At 43.1% G+C, this 26,525-nt stretch overlaps 2 long non-coding RNA genes across 2 annotated transcripts; both read left to right on the forward strand.

Moving 5' to 3' along the window:
• Positions 1-5,395: 5,395 nt before the first annotated feature.
• On the forward strand, positions 5,396-20,114 carry LOC147582092 (uncharacterized). Its single transcript, XR_015250571.1, has 3 exons — positions 5,396-6,111; positions 13,506-13,617; positions 17,375-20,114. It is a non-coding gene; the product is annotated as an uncharacterized LOC147582092 (long non-coding RNA).
• A 229-nt stretch (positions 20,115-20,343) lies between these two features.
• On the forward strand, positions 20,344-21,829 carry LOC147582093 (uncharacterized). The gene is made up of 3 exons (XR_015250570.1): positions 20,344-20,472; positions 21,403-21,469; positions 21,576-21,829. It is a non-coding gene; the product is annotated as an uncharacterized LOC147582093 (long non-coding RNA).
• Positions 21,830-26,525: the final 4,696 nt, after the last annotated feature.

Genomic DNA, 26,525 nt, shown 5'->3' on the forward strand with positions numbered 1-26,525 from the left:
TTCCCTGTGTTTCCCTAGGCCTGAGCATAGCACCTGACGTGGGTCAGGAATTCAAGGAAAGGATTCTGGAATGGAACACGTTCCCAGGAAACCAAGTCAATCATGATGAGCTAACTCTGCTTGTTTCCACAGCTGACCTCTCTGTCCCATGAGAGAGTCAGAGAGAAAGAGAGAGGGAGAAAGGGAAGGAGGGGGGCAGGGATGGAGAAGAGATAAGGAAGGGGGTAGGGGAAAGCAGAGAGGCAGGTGAGAAAGGGGGGGATAGAGACTGGGGGAAGGTGAAAAGGGAAGTTGGAGGAAAGAAGGAAAAAGAGAAAGAGGTGAGGGAGAGGGAGAAGGAGGGAAATGGAGAGAGGGAAGGGAGAGAGCTAGAGTTGCAGAGAAATAGGTGAGGGGTGACAGGTGACCCAGTGGTAGAGGCACTTCTATCTGCCCTGGGATCCAGCAGTCTCACTACTGGGTATTTACCCCCAAAACGCAAAAGCACTAATTCAAAGGGATACATGCACCCCTGTGTTTATTGCAGCATTATTCACAATAGCCAAGATACGGAAGCAGCCCAAGTTGCCATCAGTTGATGAACAGACAAAGAAGATGTGGTATAGAGAGATACACAATGGAACGTTACTCAGCCATAAAAAACCAGAAGGAAATCTTGCCATTTGCAACAACATGGATGGGGCTGGAGAGTACAAGGCTAAGTGAAATCAGTCAGTCAGGGAAAGACAAATACCGTATGATTTCACTCAGATGTGGAATTTAAGAAACAAACAAGCAAAGGGGGAAAAAAGACACAGAGAGAAAGCCAAACGCAAAAACAGACTCTTAATTATGGAGAACAAACCGATGGTTGTCAGAAGGGAGGTGGGTAGGGGGAGGGAAGAAATAGGTGATGGGGATTAAGGAGGACTCGTGAGGAGCACCGGATGATGTATAGAATTGTTGAATCACTAATTGTGCACCCGAAACTAATATAACACTGTATGTTAACTAACCGGAATTAAAATTAAAACTTAAACAAACAAACAACAAAGCAAAACAAAGCCAAACATTCTAAAGATGGCTGTTTCTCATCACAAGAAAAAAAGGTCACTGTGTATGATGATAGATGTTAACTAGACTTGTGACCATTATCCGTGGTATATCATCAAAATAGATACACTGATACATGTATCGAATATGTATCAGATATACATTGCAATATATACATATATCGAATGGCTATGTTGTGCATCTGAAACTAATGTAGTATTACATGTCAATTATATTTCAATTGTAAAAAGAAGATGCTTTATTAACGGAAACTTACAGTCTTTAAAAAACAAAAAATGCAGGCTCGCAATTCAGTCCCTTCGGAGGCAAAGAGCTGTGGGTTGGAAGCCTGATTCTACCCCTTGCGGACTCTAGAGGTCTGGGTAATTCTTAGCCTCTCTGGGGCTCAGTTTCCTCATCTGTAAAGTGGGAACTTAAAACACTCCCTGCGTTTTAGGATTGTTGTGAGAATCCCCTGGGTGAGCACGTAAGATACTCATCACAGCGGCCAATGAAATGCCTCTTTTACAGGGCGGGTTCCCTCTGGAGGCGGCCATCTTTAGAAAGATTTAGAATCTTTCTAAATTCGCTCTCCTTTCCCACCAAGCTGACTCAGTCACCCACTTGGCGGGGGGGGGGCTCGGTTCGCACCCGGGTAAGAAGGGAAGCAGGGCAGGGGCCGCGCCCCCGGCAGAGCGGGCGCCCCAGGCCGGCCGCGCCCGCCCCCCGCCCCACCGCCTGAGGTCGCCCCACGCGCGCCGGCCAATCAGCGCGCCCGCCGCCCTCTCCTGCTACCTGGCCGGCACCTGCGCCTGCAGGGCGGGGCGGGCGGGGTGCGAGCGCCCTTCCGGCCGCACCTCCTCTACCTGCGCTCGCTCGCCCCGGGCCGCCGGAGCCTCGACGTGCCCACCTTGTTCTTGCCCGCCCCGTGCCTTCTGACGGCCTCTTTTCCTTAATTCCTGCGGGAGGGGTGGAGGGGAGGGGAGGGGGAGGGAGAGACAAGGAGTCACTGGCAGGTAGGGCAGTTCTTACCAGGTTGGCCTTGAGCTAGCTTTTTATTTTATTTATTTATTTTTTTTTAAGACCCAAACTGGCTTTTTCCGCTTTGCTGGCAAAAGGTTGTCACGGGGAGGTGACTTCGCAGAAGAGGAAATGCAAACCTGGGGGAAATCTGCACGTGCAATGAGTGTGCAGTGAAAAGAGGGTGTCCTGGGTGAGAGCCCCTAGGCGTGATTGCCAGGCCACCCCCACCCACTTCTGCCGTGAATTTCCTTAGAGCCAGGAGCTTCCCCTGAGTTTTGAGGCCCTTCTTGAAGGTGGTTCTAGGAGAAGACATAATGTCTCTGTTACATATCAGTAATTGATTAAAATCTCTTAAGTACCTACAAAGTATGCGTCCTCCTAAAATGCTTTTTATGTTTTCTTATTTAACCTAGGAGGTTTGTATCATTGCCCCCAGTTTGCACTGAATCAAACAGGAAAATGAGGTCCAGGGAGAGTGACAGAGCCAGAAGCAAAGCTATTGGTACAATCACTCTGCTTTTCCCCCTCTGACTCCATAATGGATAGGCTGGCATCCAGTTGAGAATCAGAATAGAGATACCAATGTTCTTATCAGACACAAAAACAGGGCAAGAGAAAATACCCATTTTGATGATGACTGTCCAGCCCATTGTGTCTTCATTAGCAGCTCATCAGAAAATGCCATGATTTACTTATTCATTCCTCAAACAAATATATGTTGAATCCTTCTATGAGCCAGGCACCATATTAAGGCAGTGCAGTGATCAGACCTAAATCCCTGCCCTCATGGACCTGATATTCTAGTGGGGCAGGGGTTTGGGTGAGCCAGGCAGTAAGCAATAAATGTAAGAAAATCATGATTTTATTATATAGTAAAGTAAGTTCTGGGAGAAAAAGAACATGATACAGAGGGTTGGGATCGTAGGGTAGGACTCATTGAGAGGGCAGCAAGGGTGTGAGCTTGCTACTGTCTTACGGAAGAATTTTCTATGCAGAGGGAGCATCCAGTGCAATCGTCCTGATGCTGGAGTGTGCCGGGAGTTAACTAGGAAGCTAGTAGGGCTGGACAGAAGGGAAGGAGCGAATGAAGACGAGAGAATGACAGATATGAGATCTGGGGAGAGACAGGAGGGACAGCTCACATCCTGTAGCATCTTGTCATTACAAGGACTGACTTTCACTCTGGGTTCCATGGGAGGCCATCACAGTGACATGATCTTTCATTTTAACAGGATCCCTTGACCTCTATGCGGAGAATAGCAGGCAAGCAGTCACGGGTAGAAACAGGATACCCAGCACTCGAGCTGAGAGATGTGGGAGCCGTGAAGGTAGAGACAAGAACTTGAATTTTGGATCTCTTTTGATGATAGAGTCATTAGGATTTGGCGATTGCCCGGACACGAACAAGAGGAGTCCAAGGTGGTTTGAAGGTTTAACCAAAGAAAAGAGCCACCATCACCTGAGACAGGAAATGCTATGGAAGGAATGTCAGGTTAGGAGTTCACTTTTCTCAGTGATCATGCCAACAAGTGACAAGGCACAACCACATTGGGTGTGGGGGCTTTCCCCGTGCCCCAGTGTGATGTTCCATTACGTGACTTGGGCTTTCACAACACCATATGCCCCCAGGTTCCTTCCTGCCAGCCTCGCCTGGTAAATTTCTACTTCTCTTGAAAATCTTAAGGAAACAGCAACTTTCTATGAATCCTCTGCTGAAACCAAGTGTCTGGTGTCCGGCCTCCCTTCTCTGAACCATCTCAGCCCTATAGTCTACGCCACCCAGTACGACCCTGGATTATATGCTGTCATTTGTAGTTTGCTACTTCCCTGAGGTTTGCTAGCTATGGTTCTTAAAAGGTCAAGGCTCACGCTTTGTCTTTTTACCACCGAACGCATGACGATGGCTCATAAGGGGACTTGATCAGAGTGTATGGATTGAGCTACTTTACACATTGTGGTGAATGACCATCGCCATATTGGATAGGAGTCACATGGGTTCGTGGAGTCAACATCTCTCTAGTTCAAACGTCTTGTTGTCAGATGAGAAACCTGGGTCCCAGAGAAACCTGGGTCCCGAGAATAAGTGGTCCAAGGTCTTTTAAGGAATGAGAGAGCCAGAACTAGGGCCTATTTGCTCTGATTTTTAGACTGGTGCTCTTTCCCTCACACTCAGAAACCTAGCCTATCTCCTAAAATAGACTCTAGTTCGAGACCCCGGTTGCCTAAGAGTGGGTAAAGAAAGGTGTTTTTTTTTCTTTTTTTTAATGTTTTATCTGTTTTTGAGACAGACAGAGCATGAGCAGGGGAGGGGTAGAGAGAGAGGGAGACACAGAATCTGAAACAGGACCAGGCTCTGAGCTGTCAGCACAGAGCCCGACGCGGGGCTCAAACTCAGGGACAGCGAGATCATGACCTGAGCCGAAGTCGGACACTCAACCGACTGAGCCACCCAGGCGCCCCAAAAGAAGGTGTTTTGAAATAGACACTCTCACACTCTGTTGGTTGGGACTATAATTGCCACAACCTTTTTGGTAGTATCTGATCAAACTTATAAATAAACAAACCCTTTAACTCAGGAAATCCCATTCTAGATATTTGCCCTAAAACAGACTCAGATGTGTGGGAAATGCCATTTATGCAAGATTAGTAATTACTTCAGGATTGTAGTAGCAAAATCTGGAAAGAACCTAAAAGAACATAAATAGGGAGATAGCACAATAAACCCTTGTCACCCATGCAAGGTGTGCAATTGTAAAAGGAATGTGGGAGATTTTACATGCTGATATGAAGTCAGGTCCAGGCAAAATATGGAATGGTGTTTGTATAGGATGGTCTCATTTGTATAAGATATAGGCATGTCTACATAAATATGTTGTGGAAACAGAACATTTTTCTGGAAGGATACATAACAAATTGGTAACAAGGAGATGAACTGATAAGACAACCAATCTCCTGTTTCTAACAAGGAGAACTAGGGAAGGAGGCTTATCTTTTACACATTTGATTTTTTTCAACTTTTTTACTGCCTTTTTTAAATTAATATAATCAGTTAAAATTCACATTTTTAAATTCATATAATTTAAATGCTAAATATTGCAAAAAAATTTTGTCAGCCCCTCCTTTTTTTTTTTTTTTTTTTTTGGCAAATGACCTGGGTGAAGAAGTCTGCTGTCTCCCACGGAAGTAAATCTGTCAGTGACCATTTCCCTGAGGAAGCTCACCGATTTTGACTGTCACCTGCATGTTCGTTCTTGCTGGCGACTATTGGCAAATGGGGAAATGACTCCACCAACTAGGTGCCCTTGAGAGGCCAGACCTCAGAAGGAGATCAAGAAAACAAGCTTCTACCTGTAATCTCCTGCCTGTTTCCTCCAAGACTGGGCCCCAGGCTTGGGCAAGGGTGATTCACCCACTTCTGCAGGAGGAAAGAGGACGTCGTATGACAGCTACCAGCCCTGACCTAAGGAATCAGAATCTTTGGGGTAGGGTTCTGGCAGCTACATTTTTTTATCCCCTCCCTCGCACACCCAGGTAGCTCTGTGCCTACATGGCTTTGCTAACTGCTCTCCTCTCCGTGATTGAACCCCCTGAAACTTGGCTTTACTAGTAGAAGGACAGTTTCCTAATGGGGCTTTTGTTCTGATGACCCACGAAGTATCACCTGTGAACTTGTGGTAGGCATGACACGGATCCCCACCAAAACGCCCGTGTTCTAGTTCCTGGAATCTGTGCATGTGCTATCTTCCCTGGCAGAAGGAGTTTTGCAGGTAAGTGCTCACCCTGAATATCCAGGTGGGCCTAATCTAATCATGTGAGCCCTTAAAAGAGAACTTTCAGAGGGAGAGGTGACTGCAGAAGAATGGCCAAAGGGATACAACGTGACTTTGAAGGTGGACGAGGGGGCCATGGCCAAAGAACGTGAGCAGCCTCTAGGAGATGAAAAAGACCAAGAAACTGATTCTCCCCGAGAACTTCTGGAAAGGAACACAGCCCAGCCTACACCTTAATTTTAGCCAATGAGACCTGAGTAGGACTTCTAACCTCCAGAACTGCAAGGTAATGCATTTGTGTGGTTTTAAGCCACACAAATTATTTGTAATAATTTGTTACAGCAGCTATAGAAAAGCTAAGTATTCTGGGAAAAAGTATTTAATGTGAATCTAGTCAAGTATCTGTATATCATCAGGAGTGCAGAAAATACAGGGGCCTAAGGAACAATTTAAATGACACCAGGAGGAAACACTAGACAAACTAGGAATATAGCAGTTTCTGGGGGTGCCTGGGTGGTTCAGTTGGTTAAGCGTCCGACTTCAGCCCAGGTCATGATCTCACAGTTCATGAGTTCGAGCCCTGCATCGGGATCTGTGCTGACAGCTCAGAGCCTGGAGCTTGCTTCGGATTCTGTCTCTCTCTCTCTCTCTGCCCCTCCCCTGCTCATGCGCTGTCTCTCTCTCTAAAAAATAAACATTAAAAAAAAATTTAAGCTGTAGAGTCTGAGACTAACTGCAAGAGGTTGGCCTCAGATCCAAACTGAATTGTAGAACAGCTATTTGGTATCCAGAAAGTAGAATTGGTTGGTGTGGAGGGGAAAAAAACACACACATTTACTGTCAGAAGTATTATGAGTAAAAACAGATCATAAAATACTCTGTGATTGATCTTGCAAACACTTTCCAGTCTCAAAAGAGAACCAACAGAAGTTCGCCCTCATGTGCAAAGGATCCAAATATACATCTACTTTACGGCCACAGGGTGATCTTGAATCTACCAGTTCACTGTCATAATTTGGTCAGAAGGGATTGGATTTGGTGCAAGTCCCAAGTGTAATATATACTATATTGATGACTTTATGATAATATTGGAAACTTAAGAGCAAGCTAGGGCTGACTTGAACACTGCAGTGACTCACATGAATGTGCAAGGTAGATTAATAAATCCAACAAAGATCCAAGGACCTACTCAACCAGCGCTATTCGAAAACTAATCTGGGCAGGAACCATCCAGCACATTCCACAAGTGACTGAAAACAAACCGCTGTTATTTATTACCCACCCCTAGGACCAAACAAAGAGCCCTGCATTTGGTTGGTTTATCTGGATTTTGGAGAACACAGATTTCACATCTGGAAATATTGCTAGTTTCACAAGACTTCCCTAGAGAAGGCCATGTTTGAGCTGGGAGCTGACCAAAAGTAGGCCACGTCTCAATTATATAAAAGGATAACTCTCTCAGTGCTTTTAAGCCCTGTGATCCCTGCTCAGATATAATTTTAGAAGTATCTGCTATTGTACATGCAGACTGAAGCCTACAGCAAAAACCTGTGTGTGTCTCCCAGGGACAAGCATTGAATTTTGGACCAGAAAATTCCACATGCCACTGCCCAGTACTCGGCATTTGGGAGACAATTACTAGCTTGCTCTTGGGCATTTGAGACTGCCTGTATGACTGAAAGATGTGAAATAACCACGATTCCTGAGATACCCATAATGCCTTGGGTAACATCAGAGAAGCACTCTAATAAGGAAGGCAGGGTCCAGAGGAGTTCCAGAAGAAAATGGAAACAGTTCCTACAGGAGCATGCTACCAGGGGAACTGAGGAGGCACCTGCCTCTACACCTAGGCAAGTAGCCGCTTTTCTCCTACGACTGACTGGGATCACCTCAGAAATTGCTGAAACCTATCGCATGAACAGCACTCAACTGACCAACCAAGCCACTTGGTTTATGGGGCAGTTCCAAGGCGAATGGAGAGTATCCTGTTTGCAAGGCTGCAAGTTTAAGACCAGCGGATGGAAAAACTCTGAAGGAGGGAAGAATAAATAAACTCAATTGGCTGAACTGCATGCCCTTTTTGTAATGGCGATGGCAGACTTGAACAATGATAAAGGTCTCTGTGTTTGAGTTTTCACCAACTCGTGGGCAGGAGCCAATGGCCTGGCCACGTGGTCAGGTAAACGAGCAGCAGAAAACTGGCCTGTTCAAGGGTGCCTATATAGTGTGCAGCCCTATGGAAATCACTCTGGGAATCTAAGAAGTGTATTAAAGTGAGACATGTTGATGCCCATCAGAAGAACTCTTTTCCAGGTTCAGAAGGTGATTGGAACCACCAAGGGGCCTTTCTGGTGTTCTCCCGGGAAGCGACTGCCTGAGTCCATGAAATGAGAGGGCAGGGCAGGGCTGCAGCAACATGGAGATGAGCTGAGGCTAAACTCATTCCTCGTGCACCCTCTCGAGTCCCAAAATGCCAAGAACTGCTCTGTCTGCCAACAAGAGAGGCTGCAAGTGGTAATGGGGAAAATTCCCCGGGGGAAAAGTCTCACCCACAGGTGGTGAGTGGATGCATCGGAAAAATGCTGGTGGCCCCAGGAGGCTATACGTGGGCCCTGAGCAGAACACTCTTACTCCAGACTGGGCCGTGTGTGCCCAAGTGTGTGCAAATGCTGACACCACTATTAAAGGATTGGAACAGAATATACTGGATCAATTGAGGTGGCTGAGTTACATGTCTTCAGACCGAAGGATGCACTTTACAGCCCATAGTGTCCAACAGCGGGCAAGAGGTATCACATCAAATGGGCATATGAGCTGCACATCATTTCTCCGAGGAGAGGTTTAATAGCGAATTCAAATGGACAGTTGAACATTTGCTGTCTAAATGGGGAGTGGAGAGGGGCGCCTGGTCGGTTCAGTTGGTAGAGCACGCGACTCTCAGGATTGTGAATTCAAGCCCCACATTGGGTGTGAAGATTCCTTAAAAAGAAAATCTTAAAGAAACTTGTTAATAAAATGGGGAGGGGAGAGATAAATGTGTGAGTGGCTGGCTTACACAACCTCATGACCGTGTGTTCACACTCAACACGAGTGGGGCTAAGGGTCCCCACTGATGGATCCCTCTAATTTTCTGGGATATCTGGGAACAGGGGTGAGGGGGAATGCTGGCCCAATCGTACAGTTCTCTCCCACGACTTTCTTTTTTTCCTACATGATGCAGTGCTTCCAGAGCCAGGGGTCCCATGGCAGTTACTGGAAGCAGAGATGATTCCTCAGTAGGAAACCATAACAACCCTTTTAAACCTTTATGTCAGAACTCCTCAAGGCCCAATGGGTAGATTGTGTCTGCACCCCTTCTGGGAAAGTTGGGGTTGACAGTAAATGCTATTGTGCTGCCTGTGGTTGAGATGGCCCACTAGTTCTGTCCATGTGTCACCCTACCCTACATGAATGGGAGTGGACTGAAGGGTAGGCAGTTGCTAGGTTACTATTACTGCCAGATATCTGGACCAATGTCCCTTCCAAAGGCGAAAAAGTTTGTGTAAAAAAACAAACAAACAAACAAAAAAACAAGGTTGCCTGGGTGGCTTAGTTGGTTAAGCATTCAACTTTTAATCTGGGCTCAGGCCATGATCTTATGGTTGTGGGACCGAGCCCCATGTCGGGCTCTGCACTGACATCATGGAGTCTGCTTGGGATTCTCTGTCTCCCTCCCTTTCTGCCCCTCCCCCCCCCAAATAAATAAATAAACTTAAAAAAATGGAGAGAAGGAGAAATAATAGCTGAGAGTAAAGAAATGATAAGTGAGCTATGCAACAAGTGAAATCCAATATTATATTAATACCTCTAAAGAGACTCAGAGCAAAGGAATAGCATTATCTCTTAGCACAGTTATACTGGAGACCCAGAAGTGTGAAGCTAGTGTTTGCCAAGACCACTCCTGCTTCTGGAATCTGACAAGGTCAAATGGCAGTCTGCAAATCTGAGTGAGATCACCCTGGAAGACATTCTGGCCATATGATGTGATATGATAATGAACTGGACCATCCCTTATGACTAAATGTGTTACGGAACCAGGCTGGAACGCTGGCAGAAAAACCAAGCGGCACTCAGACATCTTGGTGGATTGGAGATTTATTTTACACCAGCAAACTCAGAGGAGGCTGTTTTTCCAAAGGTCTGAGCCTGGAATGCAAGTGAGGAGGGTAATTTATAGCCGACAGCCTCCATATCTGTGGGGGTTTTTGCGCGCACGGCAAACAAAGGAAGAAGAAACCGGAGGAGGGGTCTCGAAGCTAGAGACCAGAGTTTGTTTTAGTCCAATCAGCCATCTTTGGTGCCCTTTATCCACTTCTCCAACAAAAGGAGCTCTGGTAACACAACTGTATCTTTGGGTTTCTATTTTTCAGATTTTTCATCGTACCAAGTTGTACCATGACCCTACTGCCATATGGCGTAATACTGATGTTGTCGGTAAGGTACTTCATGTAGTTTTGTGATAACACTGATATTGGTTATCAAATGTATTGGGGGATTGAGTCAAAAGCTCTTCAGGACAGAACACCTACCGAAATTGACTGGCCTGCGGAGGAACTGGATCTAGCTAACCATCAGCTGATTTCTATGCTAAGTAGTTCTGCCCAAGCTCCTGAGAAGCACAAAAGGCAGTAGATCATAGGGGAAAAGAACAATGCAATTAGCAATCAAATCTTAAAATAACAAAACGGCAGCCCCATGTGGCACAGTGTGCTATGCAGAAATACATATCACCCTTGTTTTTGTACGTGGAAAACTTTTAAGCAGAGTGGAGAAAATGCATGTAATTGTCAAGAATATGAAAGTGTATGTAATGGCTTTATGAGACAAATTAGTTATTTCTTTAAACCTATCTCTAGCTTACATTGGCTTCTCCAAATCTGTTAGGTGTATTCATATTGGTACTATTGCTGTATCTGTTTTTAAAATACTAAATCAGATGTGAATGCTCTGACAGGTATGATCATTTTGCTGTGAGGGATCTGTCGCCAAAGACTAGGGGGTAAGCTGGTGAAATAATAATAATAAAAATAAATTTGGTCATCGTCCCCAGTTCCTGGCACAGAGCTCCTAAAACCTTTGGAATTCCCTGAGAGACAGGGATGATTGGGGCAACTTTTGTTATTCATAAGGAGCCCTTGTGAACCTTACCTGAGTTTACGCTAATGAGGTAACTCTTGATAGCCTCAGGGTAAGGGCTAGCTGTCAGAGGAAACAGCCCCAGGATTTGAGGGTTACAACCTTCAGCCCAATGCCCCAAACTCTAGGGAGGGGAGAGAAGACGGAGGCCGAGTTCAATCACTAATGGCCAAAGATCTAATCAATCACGCCTACATAATGAAACCTACGTAAAACGCTTTAAACAATGGGCTCAGAGAGCTTACACATTGGCAGTCACGTGTGCTGGCAGGGTGATGCAGTCCAACTCCACGGAACAGAAGCTCCTGTGCTCAGGTGCCTTTGGCCTTGGCCTTATAAGCTGCTTCATGTGGCTGTTCATTTTCATCCCTTACAACACAATGTGATAGTAAGCAGAGCATTTCCCTGAGCTCTGTGAATCATAGAAGCAAATTATGGAGGGAGGGAGAGGGGTAGGAACCCTTGACTTTGTAGCCAAACTTTGACCAAAGTGTAGGAAGCTTGGGGACCTGATACTCGCTACTGGCGTCTGAAGTGAGGGTAGGCAGTCTTGTGGGAACACGTCCTGGTGAGTCTGAGATGGACTCCTGGCAGTTAGTGTCAGAACTGAAAGAGCGGACCTAGACCGGCCGACTCCATTTTGTTTTTTGTCCTCCATCTTGAGTGACTAAGTCCCCGACATGGCCCCCTTTCCGGGGGAAACCGCAGAAAGAAATTCCCTTTCGAACTTCCTGTTCAAACCACACCCAGCAACCTGCGCAACGGGACTCTGACCCTTCCCCAGCCAATCGGCTAAGGCCTATAAAACCTTTGTGCTTTTGAAACCCGCTCTCTCTCCAGCATCTCACCGCTGCGTCTGTGCAGGTAGGGGATTGAGCTCCAGCTAGCTCGAATAAAGGCTCTTTGCTTTTGCATCGGATTTGGCTCCCTGGTGGTCTTTGGGGATCACGAATTCTGGGCATAACAGAACCAAACTGAATTGTCTGACACCCCATTGGAGTTGCAGGAGTGACTGGTTAGACAGAAAAATCATTAGATGTAGAGGGGCACCTGGGTGGCTCAGTCGGCTGAGCGTCCGACTTCAGCTCAGGTCATGATCTCACACTCCAAGAGTTTGAGCCCCGTGTCAGGCTCTGTGCTGACCTCTTGGAGACTGGAGGCCACTTCAGATTCTATGTCTCCCCCTCTCTCTGCCCCTCCCCCTCCCCTGCTCATGCTCGCGCTCTCTGTCTCAAAAATAAAAACATTAAATTTTTTTCTTAAGTCATTAGACGTAGAGAGTGCCCAGCCACCAGACCTGGAGGCTATGATCAGAAATTTGAATTCCCTTTTAAGTACTCTTATATTGTATTTTTTTGGAATACCAACTCCATAGCCAGCTTCTTACATTTATGAATTCCCTTCAATATTCGCAATGATCCTTTGAGATCAGTATTATTATGCACATTTTATAATTAAGTTAAAAGTTAGGCTCGGAAAGCAGAGGCAACTTACACATGGTCACACATATGGGGTTGCAAGAAACACAATTTGAATTCAGGACCGGCTGACAATGTCTGTCTGGCAAAGGCAGGAGCAGACTGAAGCAGTGCCCTCCCCCCACCCCCTCCCCGCTGCACATGGACTGTTTGAGTGGTTTGAGTGTATGGAATGAGAGACAACTGCTCCGATATGGCCGGAAAGCCCACGAGAAGTAAGAGCAATTATTTCATGATACTACCCCAGGCAGTGTTGTAAGAGGCCAGACAAAAAGGAGATAATGTTATTAAAATAGTGTGCCTGATGCCTGATTAAATAGTTGTATTTTTCATTCCTTTTAGAGAATATTGCCCTGTGGCTCCATATCACACTGAATGGATGGATGGATGGATGGATGATGGATGGGTTGATGGATGAATGGATGGATGGATGAATGGATGGATGTCTCTGCTTTGGAAGAAGAGCTAATTAGAAGGTATTTCTGATTATCTTCATACACAAGAAGAACAAATTTCCAGTTATGAAATAAATAAGTCATGGGGATGTAATGTACAGCAGGGTGATTAGCATTAATAGTATTATATTGCATATTTAAAAATTGCTAAGAGAATAGATCGTAAAAGTTCTCATTAAAAAAAAAACAACTTTGTAACTGTGTGGTGAAAGAAGTTAACTAGACTTATTGTGCTGATCATTTCACCATATATACAAATAGTGAATCATTGTGTTCTACCCTTGAAACTGATACAATGTTGTGTGTCATGTATACTTCAGTTGAAAAAGAGAATATATGATATATCAATATAAGAACATTCATGAATAGAATGCATCACATCAATGGATTCAAGAAGAAAAAATATGTTACTATTTCCATAAGTGCTGAATAACTTCTGACAAATTTCAACACTCATTCCTTTAAAAAAATTTTTTTTTTCTTAGCCTTGACTCTCAAAGTTGACTTCCTAGGGACATAGTAGGGTTAAATACCAAGATGTTTGTTTGTTTGTTTGTTTGTTTGTTTTTCAGGAAAGTCTTCTCTATATTGGAAAAGTTCTCCTTTACTTATCTAGAACCAAATCTGGCTGCCAAGGATCACAGAATCACACCACAGGCCAGAGGGAAGACCCCTGGATATGACGTAAGTGATGTGCCTCTGCAGGAAAAGGAAATTCAAGAAGAATAGGGCAAAGGGGTCAGAAGGAAGTGTCCTGGCTATGCCCACTCAAGATAAAAGCCCCTAAATGTAGAAGGGGGTGAAGGACAATAGAAATATCTACATGAAGCTGGAGTCAATATAAGGGAGGAACTTCATTCTTGCTCTCCTCTCATCACTAAGGTAAATGGCAAGACCCTGAGAGAATGCCTTCATTTAGCATGGCACCCACATTAAGGTGGCCATGGCTGAGGGATTTTGAAAGGGCAGTGAAAGACCCCCAGAGCGCTGTGCTCCCCATCCTGAGAAGGGAGGCCTCAAACATGCAGCAAAAGAGGCCTGGGAGGCTGACAAAGGCCAACAGTAGGAACAGTGCCAAGACTAAAGAACCATCCGTCAGGAGCCACACACACCAGAAAATACCAGAACCCAGTGGCCCCACCCCTGCCCCATATATTCCCTCCTGCCACCAGAGCTTTTTTGACAATAAGGTGGTGGAGGAGAAATCCCTTGAGAGAGGGAAAAATAACGTTGATGAGCAGTTCTACCTTTGAACTTAATAATGACCCCAAAGACATTGAGTTACTCCCAGAGAGAATAATTAAAATCCAAAAAAAAGGGAAGAAATCTTGAATCACCCAACCCCCTCTTCCACCATCATTAGCAGGAATGAAGATTTCAAAGCACAGAACCAGTGATCCACAGAAAATGTGTGTTTTGTAGATCTGAATTGTAATGCGCTCAGTTCTGCTTGTGGGCTCTGAGAGCTTGCCTTACTCAAAGTCTGAGGACCTCTGACATATCGATCACTCAGTCTTTCCGGGAATACTCACTTTACCTGGATGCCAGACATCATACTCCTGGTTTGCCTCACCTTACGGGTCATCACTTCTCAGTTGCCTTTGGCAGTTTCGTGTCTTCCCAACCTCTATATGTTGGAGGGCCCCAAGGATGGGTTCTCGGAACCATGCTTTTGTCATTTACGTTTCTGCCTCCCAAAGTGTCCCAAGACCAATCTGTCCTCTGGGTTCAGACCCTTTTGTCCAAGTGCTTGACACACTGCGTGGACGTCCAGCAGGCATTTCAAAGGAAGCATGTCCAGAACTCTGACTCCCGCCTGCTCCTTCCCCAGGTGCCCCCACCTCTATAAATGCACAATTATCCCTGCATCCAGGCTGTAAACCTAGTACCCATCCTTGACTCCCTTGTTTCCTTTATGCCTTACGTCTGGTCCATGAGCAAGTCCCGCTGATCTATCATCAAACCCCCCTCATCTCTCACCTTGTATCCTAATCCGTCTTCCTGCTTCCATTCCCCTATAGTGAATTCTCCACCTAGAATGGTTTAAAACATAAGACAGACCTGTCACTTCCCTGCCCAAACCCTCCAAAGTCTTCCTGTCACATATGGAATAAAGTCTGACTGCTTGTAAATCTCTATATAATCCGACCCTTGCTTCTCTCTCTGGTCTCATTTCTAATCTGCAGCATCGCCAACTCGTTTCTCTGCTTTGCTTACCCTTTCCAATCACACTGGCCTGCTCCCAGTTTCATACACATCAAACTTATTCCTGACTTGAGGTCTTTGCCCCTTGCCTTTTCCTCTGCCCAGAAGGCCTGCCCTAGGCATTCACATGGCTGATTTAAATTCCTTCTTCCTAGAGACAGTCTTGGTCTGTCTCTCTAAAATAGCACCCCTCCATCATTTTCCATGGTGCTACTCCCCTCCCCACAAGTAGAGGGGGTTAGGTTGAGAATATGGCTGATATAGAAGACAGCAGAGTTGGGACATGGAGAGGAACACAGTAGTGATATATCTTTCAATAATCATATATGCATAACAGATGATGTAACAGTGAGAGTCCCTGGTTCTAGGCATGCCTGCACTTGGATTCTTTGCAGGATCATGAGCCAACAGAATCTCTTTGTCTGAAATTCCTGTTTGGGTTGTGTTTTCTGCCACTTGTAACCAAAAATCTTGATCCTAAGGACCAAACCCATGAACACCCACGTGCTGTCTACCTTGACATGACATTAGTATTCTACTGTCTCTATCAACATGACTTTACTCTGCAAGGCAAACCTATTTTTTCTACTGCCCCTTAAAAAATCTCTTAGTAAAATCAACATTGTACAGCAATACAAGTTTTTTTGTGAGTGCAAAAATTAAGTTGTGCTGTCCCCAATGTTTATAGCAGCACTATCAACAATAGCCAAAGTATGGAAAGAGCCCAAATGTCCATCAATAGATGAATGGATAAAGAAGATGTGGTATATATATACGATGGAGTGTTACTTGGCAATCAAAAAGAATGAAATCTTGCTATTTGCAACTACGTGGATGGCACTGGAGGTTATTATGCTAAGTGAAATCAGTCAGTCAGAGAAAGACAAAAATCATATGACTTCACTCATATGAGGACTTTAAGAGACAAAACAGATGAACATAAGGGAAGGGAAATAAAAATAATATAAAAACAAGGAGGGAGACAAAACAGAAGAGACTCATAAATATGGAGAACAAACTGAGGGTTACTGGAGGGGCTGTGGGAGGGGGGAAGGGCTAAATGGGTGAGGGGCATTAATGAATCCACTCCTGAAATCATTGTTGCACTATATGCTAACTAACTTGGATGTAAACTAAAAAAATAAAATAAAATTTTTAAAAATGAGAAAAAAAAGAAGCTGCCATTTGCAACTATGTGGATGGAACTAGAGGGTGTTATGCTAAGTGAAATTAGTCAGAGAAAGACAAATATCATATGACTTCACCCATATAAGGACTTTAAGATACAAAACAGATGATCATAAGGGAAGGGACACAAAAATAATATAAAAACAGGGAGGGGGACAAAACATAAGAGACTCTTAAATAAGGAGAACAGTTACTGGAAGGGTTGTGGGAGGGGGGATGGGCTGAGTGGGTAAGGGGCACTAAGGAATCTACTCCTGAAATCATTGTTGCACTATATGCTAACTAATTTGGATTTAAATTTAAAAATAAATTAAATTAAAAATTAAAAAAAACAAGTAAGTCGTGCTGCAAAGTTGTTAAATGGCAAAAACAAATTACACCATTACTGTCTTTGACAACATGACTTTATTATTCCGGGAAACTCTTGCCCAGGAAGATAAAAAGTTGCAAATGACTTTATTGTTCCTGTTAGGAACTTTCTGAAATCAAACAGATGTAAGTGAACATCAGACTGCTCAATATTTCAATAGAGAATATCAAATGACTGTTTATACCTTAAGACGCTTCTAAACCTTCCCCCTGGTAGCCCCTGCCTCGTTGTGTCCACGGATCCTAATCAAGCCCCTGCATTGAAAGACCTGTCTTAAACCAGCCCCTCACACCTCAAAATATCCAAATATCCTGATTTTGCCCCCCACCCAATTCTGATATTGTTATACCGTCAAGGTGGCAATAAACTCATATTGGCTGATGATTGTCCCAGCAATATTTTCATAAAGAAGCATTGAAGAATAAATACAAGTAACTGATCCTAGACCTGAGCTCTGTGAGTATTAATTTGGGGTGTGTGTGGGTGTGTGTGCGCGCACAGGCGTGCACGGGCGCTGTTAGGGACTTTCTGAAGGATGACATCCAAGAGGAATCTTTCTTTGGCCACAGGGATTTCACATCCATTTTACCTGCTTCTCCTGACCTGTGAACCCTATGGATCTCTTGGGCCATGACTAAAGTTTGAAAACACTTTTGTCTTCTTTTTATTCTATAACAGGTTCTGTAATTGCAAAGGCCACATGGGATCATGGACAGACTCGGAACCATGGCTGAGTCCTGGCCCTGCCACGTTTAAGGGATGTCAGTTAACTTTTGAGCCTCATTTAAAATGCAGGTAACACTATGTATTAGTCAAAGTTCTCCAGAGAGAACCAAAATCAATAGGGTGTGTGCGTGTGGGTGTGTGTATGTGGGTGTGTTTATGAAGACAGAAAGAGGAAGAAAGACACGGAGACAGAGTGAGCAAGATTTATTTTAAGAAATTGACTCACATGATTGTGGAGGCTTGGTAGGTCCAGAATCTTCAGGGTAGACCAGCAGGCTGGAGACCCAGGGAGGAGTAGCAGTTTGAGTCCAAAGACAGTCTGCTGACAGAATTCCCTGTTACATGAGGGAGGTCAGTTTTTTTTTCTTTCAAGGCCTTCAACCAATTGGATGAGGCCCACTCACATTATGGAGGATAGTCTGTCTTACTCAAAGTCTACTGATTTAAATGTTAGTCATATCTTTAAAAACTACAATAATGTTTGACCAACTATCTAGGTACAGTGGCCTAGCCACGTTGACACATAAATTTAGCCATTATGCCATCCCAGAGTCTCTGTTCTTAACAACAATAATAACAAAAAATCCAACTCAGTCTAATGCCATTTCTCCAAACCCCAAACATTACCATTTTCTACTTTTCTAAAGTTATCAATCATCAATTACTATTTTTCTTTGAATTGACTGAATTTTAAATTTAAATTTATTCTAGAAGAAAGATCTATTGCACTACATTGAAATAAAAGCTAGGGGCACCTGGGTGGCTCAGTCAGTTAAGTCTCCAACTCTTGATTTCAGCTCAGGTCATGATCTTGCAGTTAATGAGTTCAAGCCCTGCATCAGATTCTGCACTAACAACACAGATCCTGCTTGGTAATCTCTGTCTCTCTTGTCTCTCTGCCTCTCTCAGTCTCAAAATAAATAAATAAACTTAAAAATAAAAGAAATAAAAGCTAGTATAATTTTATATATACAGAAGTAATTATAAAAATGAATACAATTTGAAGAAATTTAAGGTACTAAAGTCTAGCTAGAAATCACTATCTCGGGGTGCCTGGGTGACTTGTTCAGTTGTGTGTCCAACTCTTGATTTTGGGCTCAGGTCGTGAGCTCACGGTTCACGGGTTCAAGCCCCACATCAGACTCCACACTGATAGTGTGGAGCCTGCTTGTGACTCTCTCTCCTCTCTCTCTGCCCCTTCTGCACTCACACTCTCCCTCTCTTTCTCTCTCTCAAAATAAATAAATAAATATTTTTTTAGAAAGGAAAAGAAACCACCATCTCATCGAGGTTCTGGCCTGAGTACTACTTAGTTTTTGTTAAGAGGAAAAAGAAAAGAAAGGGAAAAAAACAACAACAAAACGATAGGCATAGAACAAATGCAAAAATAAAGGAGACACAATAGCAAACTGAAATCATTCTCGTTGGCATATTCAGAAGGATTAAGAAAAACATTTGTTAAGAATAGTTTTTTCGGCCCACAAGATTTGATATTACATCATTTCTAGGAATGATGTAAAATCGTTCCATGTACAACAAAAAGCGTCTCTTATGGCTATGTATCTTACTCCTTGGGAAACATAGACTTCTAAGGGAGAAGGAATCAGTGCTCAAACCTAAGACACAGTAAGAGACGAGAAGTGCATGTTTGAGGGGGGACAAAGTGTGTCACGCTCTGTTAAGGTAAGCTGTTTTCTCTAGTTTCCCTAAAAACCTCTCAGTCAAATCGACGTTGGAAGCTAATGCAATTCATTCGCTATAGATGTAAGAAAGTGCTGAGCTGCGCTTCAAAAGTGGCTGCACAGCAAAAACAAAATCCACAGAGACGGCGGATGTGTGGGTGATAAATGCCATCTCATTCAAAGGATTATTGAGCATCTATCAGACCCAGGCTCTGCACCAAGCCTTGGGAAGGTAGAGACGAAGAACATGGTCTCTACCTCTGTGGAGCTCGTGCTTGTGGGAGGGGTGTGGTGTACTGGGTGGTCCCCCAAAGAACACAAGCATTTTCCAAGGGTGATACATAGAATTCCCCATTCCGCTACTCCTTTTTTCCCCCCCTCTTGGAACATACTAGTTTCCTTCTCCCTTGGGTCAATAGCATGTTTCCAGTTCCACTAGTACATTACAAATTTATAATTTTAAATGTACTGGTATAGAAATCATGTATTTACTTTGTTAAATAAGAGATTGAGAGACGACATGGTATAATGACACAGACTAGAATTCCTAAATTTTAAGTTGGCCATCCAGTACCTGGGTAACCTTCCTCTGCTTCAAATTTTCTTAGGACAAAGGCTTAATACTATGTCTGTCTTACGGACAAAAGATTTATTATTGAACTTTACTTTTATGTAAAAGTACATAAAAAGTATATGCCCCTGCCCTCCCTGTACTCCCATAACTGTGGCTATGGGATTACTCTCTGGCCAATGGAATGTAAACAGAAATCTGGTTTTATTTATTTATTTTGTTAAATGTTTTATTTATTTTTAAGACAGAGAGAGACAGAGCATGAGTGGGGATGGGGCAGAGAGAGAGGGAGACACAGAATCTGAAGCGGGCTCCAGGCTCTGAGCTGTCAGCACAGAGCCCGACAAGAGGCTCGAACCCACGAGTTGTGAGATCGTGACCTGAGCTGAAGTCGGATGCTCAACCGACTGAGCCACCTGGGCACCCGTAGAAATCTGGTTTTAAATTTTTTTTTTTTCAACATTTATTTATTTTTGGGACAGAGAGAGAGACAGAGCATGAATGGGGGAGGGGCAGAGAGAGAGGGAGACACAGAATCGGAAACAGGCTCCAGGCTCCGAGCCATCAGCCCAGAGCCCGACGCGGGGCTCGAACTCACGGACCGCGAGATCGTGACCTGGCTGAAGTCGGACGCCTAACCGACTGCGCCACCCAGGCGCCCCAGAAATCTGGTTTTAAAAAAAGGTACTCTGCTCCCCTTTTTTGGTCCCTTCCTCCATCCTGCTGCTCGGAGCATCCTGCAACACTAGCTGGCATCTTGGAGCTTGGGGATGAAGGCCACATCCTAGACATGCACGGTGAGGAACTGGTTGTTTGTCTTGTTTTGTTTTGCTTTGCTTTGGTTTTGGCGTTTTGGGGTGGGTTTTTTTTTTTCTTCTCTTTTATTAAGTTTTTAATTTTAATCCCAGTATAGTCAACCTACAGTGTTGCATTTGTTTCCGGTGTACAATAGAGTGATTTAACAATTCTATACTCAGAATTAGTACTCATCACAAGTACGCTCCTTACTCCCCACCACCTATTCCCCCCACCCCCCAGCCCCCTCACTTCTGATAGCCATCAATTTATTGTCTATAGCTAAGAATATGTTTCTTGGTTTGTCTCTCTCTCTCTCTCTCTCTCTCTCTCTCTCTTTTTCCTCTTTGTTCATTTGTTCTCTTTCTTAAATTTCATCTATGAGTGAAATCATATGGTATTTTCCTTTCTCTGACACTTATGTCACTTCGTAATATACTCCTAACTCCACCCATGTTGCTGCAGGTGGCAAGATTTCACTCTTTTTTATGGCTGAATAATATTCCATTGTGTATATACACCACCTCTCCTTTATCTATTCATCTGCCAGTGGACACTTGGGCTGCTTCCATAATTTGGCTACTGCGAATAATGCTGCAATAAACATGGGGTGCGTGCATCCCTTTGAATTAGTGTTTTTGTATTTTGGGGGTGAATACCCAGTAGTCCGATTACTCGATTGTATGATAGATCTATTTCTACTTTTTGAGGGACATCCACTCAACTCCTCAACAAACATTTGCCTCTTATACACCACTGTCTTCCATAGTGCCTGCACCAGTTTGCAGTCCCACAAACGGTGCACGAGGGATCCTTTTTCTCCACATCCTCACCAACATTTGTTGTTTCTTTTGGTTTTGACTTTAGCCATTCTGACGGGTGTGAGGTGATATCTCATTGTAGTTTTGATCCCATTCTGTTACTTTTTACAGAAAGAAAACAATTTTAAAATAACATTGTATCCTTAAAGCAACTCTAATGAATGACTTTCACTAGCAGGTAATTTTCTTTCAACAAATCCTGATTATTTGAATTTGAAAAAATAAAGCTGGCAGTTCCATCTGGGTTATGGATTTAATGTTTTCTTCTATTTTATTTTTTAAAGATTTTTAAGCAAGCGACATGCAGAAGAATGAACCTGGACCACTGTCTTACACCATACACAAAAATAAACTCAAAATGGATGAAAGACCTCAATGGAAGACAGGAAGCCATCAAAATCCTTGAGGAGAAAGCAGGCAAAAACCTCTTTGATCCTGGCTGCAGCAACTTCTTACTCAACACGTCTCCAGAGGCAGGGGAAACAAAAGCAAAAATGAGCTACTGGGAACTCATCAAAATAAAAAGCTTCTGCACAATGAAGGAAACAATCAGCAAAACTAAAAGGCAACTGACAGAATGGGAGAAGATATTTGCAACATATATTTGCACATATATGTTGCAACGACATATCAGATAAAGGGTTAGTATCCAAAATCTATAAAGAACTCAACACCCAAAAAACAAATAATCCAGTGAAGAAATGGGAAAAAGACATGAATAGACACTTCTCCAAAGGAGACATCCAGATGGGCAACCGACACATGAAAAAATGCTCAACATCGCTTATCATCAGGCAAATACAAATCAAAACCACAATGAGATACCACCTTACACCTGTCAGAATGGCTAACATTAACAACTCTGGCAAAAAGAGATGTTGGCGAGGATGCGGAGAAAGAGGATCTCTTTTGCATTGTTGGTGGGAATGCAAGCTGGTGCAGCCACTCTGGAAAACAGTATGGAGGTTCCTCAAAAAACTAAAAATAGAACTACCCTACGACCCAGCAATTGCACTACTAAGCATTTATCCAAGGGATACAGGTGTATGTTTTCAAGGGACACATACACTCCAATGTTTATAGCAGTGCTATCGACAAGAGCCAAAGTATGGAAAGTGCCCAAATATCCATTGATGGATGAATGGATAAAGAAGATGTGGTATATATATACAATGGAGTATTACTCGGTAATCAAAAATAATGAAATCTTGCCATTTGCAACTACATGGATGGAACTGGAGGGTATTATGCTAAGCAAAATTAGTCAGAGAAAGACAAATATCAGATGACTTCACTCATATGAGGACTTTAAGAGACAAAACAGATGAACATAAGGGAAGGGAAACAAAAATAATATAAAAACAGGAGAGACTCATAAATATGGAGAACAAACAGAGGGTTACTGGAGGGGGGTGTGGGAGGGGGGATGGGCTCAGTGGGTAAGGGGCACTAAGGGATATAATCCTGAAATCATTGTTGCACTAGATGCTAACTAATTTGGATGTAAATTTTAAAAAATTAAAAATAAAATTAAAAAAGATTTTTAAGTAATCTCTACACCCAGTGTGGGTCTCAAACCTACAAACCTGAGATCAAGAGTCACACACTCCACTGACTCAGCCAGCTAGACACCCCTTTTCTTTCTATTTTAGCCCAGTATCACTGGCATACATTGGCAACTGCTTTAGAGCAGTGTTTCTTAAGCTAGACTGCTAGATTTATCCATCATCACTTTTAAGTCTGGAACCAATCAATAGGTTATTGTTCATTAAGAATCGTAGCACTTTGATATTTAAAGCTAAATCCAGTGACCCACTGGTGGCCCACTGTTCCATACATAATTCTTGGATCATAAGAGCTTCCCTATTTCAGAAATCTGGAAAGAAATATTAAGTGATCAAACTTGTGTTGACTATGTTGGAGTCTGAAGACAGCCGAAAGGACATCAAGCTTCCCTACCTGCCAGGTACTCGGGGGAGGGTTGAAACTACTTCTCACTGAACCCAGCAGTGAATCATCTATTTCAATCACTTTTCCTGTGGCCTATTGACTAACTGCTATTAAAGGAATTCATTTTCGCATGAACTTGGAGCGTCTCTCAATGTCCTTTCAACACTGGAATTGAACTGAATGAAGAATGTGTTGTTGTGCTTTCCAGAACCAACCCTCTGCTGAAGCCAGTTGAGCAAAAGGAAGCACAGGGTATTATTATTATTATTATTATTACAAACATTATTGTTAATCCTCTTAGATAAATAACACAGTCAAATCTCTGCTCCCATTTCCAAATCCCCCATATTAATGCATTCATTTGTTTGTTCATTCACTCACTCAGCAAACATTTGCCGCTTATACACTGTGATAAGCATAAGTTGCCTTTGCCCTTGAAGAATGATGGACGTGAGCAAGCAAAGTGTGCATTTTGGCCCAGTATAAGCAGCTAAGTCATGGTGATCGGCACAGGCTTCCTGGAAGAAACAATGTTTTGGCTTGGTCATAAGGACTGAATATGTGCCAGTCAGGTACTGATGTCAGAGAATGGGTTCCAGGCAGAGAAAACTATACACATAGATGAAATCTGGGAAACAGCATGAAAGAGGAAAAAAAGGGGGGGGGGAAGCATGAAGAGCAAATGCTCCATGTGACTTGAGTGAGGGCACTTGGGGGAAATAGCGGGGGGGGGGGGGGGGGGGGACCGTTCTTAGAGTTTTAGCTCCCTCCCAAAAGCAGTGGGGGGCCATTTAAGGAATTTAAATTAAATTAGCTCCTCAAGCATTGTATAGGTTAAATAGTAGTGCTGCCATCAGGAAGAGCCATCTCACACAAATTTAAACGAAAAGCAGATGAATAATTCTTTTTATGTGCTGTTGAATTCGATTTGCTAGTATCTTATTGAGAATTTTTGCATCTATATTCATAAGGGATATTGGCCTGTAGTTCTCTTTTTTTGCTGGGTCTCTATCTGGTTTAGGAATCCAAGTAATGCTGGCTTCATAGAATGAGTCTGGAAGTTTTCCTTCCCTTTCTAATTTTTGGAACAGCTTGAGAAGGATAGGTATTATCTCTGCTTTAAATGTCTGGTAGAATTCCCCTGGGAAGCCATCTGGTGCTGGACTCTTATTTGTTCCGAGATTTTTGATAAAAGAATTATTCACCATGATCAAGTGCGCTTCATCCCTGGGCTGCAGGGCTGGTTCAACATTTGCAAATCAATCCATGTGATACATCACATTAACAAAAGAAAAGAAAAGAACCATAAGATCCTGTCAATGGATGCAGAAAAAGCATTTCACAAAATTCAGCATCCTTGCTTAATAAAAACCCTCAAGAAAGGCAGGATAGAATGAACATACTTAAACATCATAAAAGCCATTTATGAAAAGCCCCCAGCTAATATCATCCTCAATGGGGAAAAACTGAGAGCTTTCCCCCTGAGATCAGGAACATGACAGGGAGGTCCACTCACCGCTGTTGTTTAACATAGCTTTGGAAGTTCTAGCATCAGCAATCAGACAACAAAAGGAAATCAAATGCATCAAGATTGGCAAAGATGAAGTCAAGCTTTCGCTTTTTGCAGATGACACGATATTATACATGGAAAAACCGATAGACTCCACAAAAAGTCTACTACAACTGATACATGAATTCAGCAAAGTCGCAGGATACAAAACCAATGTACAGAAATCAGCTGCATTCTTATACACTAATAATAAAGCAACAGAAAGACAAAGAAACTGATCCCATTCACAACTGCACCAAGAAGCATAAAATACCTAGGAATAAACCTAACCAAAGATGTAAAAGATCTGTATTCTGAAAACTATAGAAAGCTTATGAAGGAAATTGAAGAAGATATAAAGAAATGGAAAAACATTCCGTGCTCATGGATTGGAAGAGTAAATATGGTTAAAATGTCAATACTACCCAAAGCTATCTACACATTCAATGCAATCCCAATCAAAATTGCACCAGCATTTTCTCAAAGTTAGAACAAGCAATCCTAAAATCTGTATGGAACCACAAAAGACCCCAAATAGCCAAAGTAATATTGAAGAAGAAGACCAAAGCAGGAGGCATCACAATCCCAGACGTTAGCTGATTACTACAAAGCTGTAATCATCAAGACAGCATGGTATTGGCACAAAAACAGACACATAGACCAATGGAATAGAATAGAGACTCCAGAATTGGACCCACAAAAGTATGGTCAAGTAACCTTTGACAATGCAGGAAAGAATATCCAATGGAAAAAAGACAGTCTCTTTAACAAATGGTGCTGGGAGAACTGGACAGAAACATGCAGAAGGATGAAACTAGACCACTTTCTTACACCATTCACAAAAATAAACTCAAAATGGATAAAGGACCTGAATGTGAGACAGGAAACCATCAAAACCCTAGAGGAGAAAGAAGGAAAAAACCTCTCTGACCTCAGCCGCAGCAATTTCTTACTCGACACATCTCCAAAGGCAAGGAAATTAAAAGCAAAAATGAACTATTGGGACCTCATGAAGATAAAAATCTTCTGCACTACAAAGGAAACAATCAACAAAACTAAAAGGCAACCGAAGGAATGGGAAAAGATAATTTGCAAATGACATATTGGATAAAGAGCTAGTATCCAAAATCTATAAAGAACTCACCAAAATCCGCACCCAAAAAACAAATAACCCAGTGAAGAAATGGGCAGAAAACATGAATAGACACTTCTTTAAAGAAGACGTCCAGATGGCCAACAGGCACATGAAAAGATGTTCAACATCACTCCTCATCAGGGAAATACAAATCAAAACCACACTGGGATACCACCTCATGCCAGTCAGAGTGGCTAAAATAAACAAATCAGGAGACTATAGATGCCGGAGGGGATGTGGAGAAATGGGAACCCTCTTACACTGTTGGTAGCAATGCAAACTGGTGCGGCTACTCTAGAAAACAGTGTGGAAGTTCCTCAAAAAATTAAAAATAGATCTACCCTATGACCCAGCAATAGCACTGCTAGGAAGTTACCCAAGGGATACAGGAGTGTGGATGCATAGGGGCACTTATACCCCCAATGTTTATAGCAGCACTTTCAACAATAGCCAAATTATGGAAAGAGCCTAAATGTCCATCAACTGATAAATGGATAAAGAAATTGTGGTTTATATACACAATAGAATACTATGTGGCAATGAGAAAGAATGAAATATGGCCTTTTGTAGCAACATGGATGGAACTGGAGAGTGTTATGC

Source organism: Puma concolor, chromosome B1 (genome assembly GCF_028749965.1).
Source record: "Puma concolor isolate L17-30 chromosome B1, mPumCon1.1.hap2, whole genome shotgun sequence".
Lineage (NCBI taxonomy): Eukaryota > Metazoa > Chordata > Mammalia > Carnivora > Felidae > Puma > Puma concolor.